Source organism: Harpia harpyja, chromosome 14 (genome assembly GCF_026419915.1).
Source record: "Harpia harpyja isolate bHarHar1 chromosome 14, bHarHar1 primary haplotype, whole genome shotgun sequence".
Classification (NCBI taxonomy): Eukaryota; Metazoa; Chordata; class Aves; order Accipitriformes; family Accipitridae; genus Harpia; species Harpia harpyja.
The window spans coordinates 40,650,394-40,651,872 of record NC_068953.1 but is presented as its reverse complement, the minus strand read 5'-3'; the positions used below and the strand labels follow the sequence as shown (position 1 = coordinate 40,651,872).

Genomic DNA, 1,479 nt, shown 5'->3' with positions numbered 1-1,479 from the left:
TTCGGAGTTTTCCGTTCCTTTCCCCCCCTTTCTCCGTGTGTGCTTGTACGGTCAGCAGAGGCGAGGCTCCTCCGTCGTGCTGCGCCGTGCCCCTTCCGCGCGTGCGGAGGGGGGTGGGCGGGCGGTGGGCCATCCTCCAGAGGGGCCGCTTGCCTGTGGCAAGCGGTCCTGGCCCCCTCGCGCGTGCGGGGTGGTGCCGAAAGCCAGACAACTCTTAGCGGTGGATCACTCGGCTCGTGCGTCGATGAAGAACGCAGCTAGCTGCGAGAATTACTGTGAATTGCAGGACACATTGATCATCGACACTTCGAACGCACTTGCGGCCCCGGGTTCCTCCCGGGGCTACGCCTGTCTGAGCGTCGCTTGACGATCAATCGCCCGTCTGTGCCACCGCCCCTCGCCTCGCGGCAGGGCGGCGGTCGCAGCGGCGCGGCTGGGGTGCCTCGCAGGCCCGCGCGTGCGCGCGGCCCCGGGCCCGGGGAGCGGTTCCCCGCAGCCCGGCGGCGGCGGCTGCCAAGGGCCTTCGTCCCCCTAAATCGAGACTCAGGGAGCGCTCCGAAGCTCCTCGCTCCCGGAGCACCCGCTGGGCGGAGCTCGTCCCGCCGGGGCCGTCAGGGTTCGTAGAGCCGGTCGGGCCTGGCGCGGCGGTGGGGAGAGAGAAGGGGGGGAGGTGCGGACCTCGCCCCCGGCCTCCCGCGCGGGCGGCTGTCTGCGGGTGGGTACCGCGGTGGTACCGTGCCGTGCTGCCGCGCGCGCGTGTGCGTGCCGGGGACGGGGGTCACCCCCGTCGCCCCCCCCAGCCTCTTCTCCCCGACCTCCCCGCCGCGCCCCGGGCGGCGGCGGCGACCGCGCGCACGGTCGCCGTTGCGCCGTTCGCCCGGGCACCCGTCCGGCCGTCGTCCCTGGCCGTGTTCCCGGGGGGCCGTCTCCGGGCGCGTCCGTCGCGTGTCGGGCCGTCTCCGGGCTGGGGCCTTCCCGCGCGCCTTCTCGCGTGCGCCTTCCGCCGCGTGGCGGAGGGCGGGCCGGGTGGCGCGAGACCGCAGCAGCGCTGGCGGTGCGTTTGGGTTTGCGACCTCAGATCAGACGTGGCGACCCGCTGAATTTAAGCATATTAGTCAGCGGAGGAAAAGAAACTAACGAGGATTCCCTCAGTAACAGCGAGTGAAGAGGGAAGAGCCCAGCGCCGAATCCCCGCCCTGCGGTGGGGCGCGGGACATGTGGCGTACAGAAGCCCCCCTCCCCGGCGGCGCTCTCAGGGGACCCAAGTCCTTGTGATCGAGGCCGCAGCCCGCGGACGGTGTGAGGCCGGTAGCGGCCCCCCGGCGCGCCGGGCCCGGGGCTTCTCGGAGTCGGGTTGCTTGGGAATGCAGCCCAAAGCGGGTGGTAAACTCCACCTAAGGCTAAATACTGGCACGAGACCGATAGCCAACAAGTACCGTAAGGGAAAGTTGAAAAGAACTTTGAAGAGAGAGTTCAAGA

The 1,479-nt window shown here is 70.5% G+C and overlaps 1 non-coding gene across 1 annotated transcript; it reads left to right on the top strand.

Moving 5' to 3' along the window:
* Nucleotides 1–209: 209 nt before the first annotated feature.
* Nucleotides 210–362, top strand: LOC128151569 (5.8S ribosomal RNA). The gene has a single exon (XR_008238424.1). It is a non-coding gene; the product is annotated as a 5.8S ribosomal RNA (ribosomal RNA).
* The last annotated feature ends 1,117 nt before the right edge of the window (nt 363–1,479 follow it).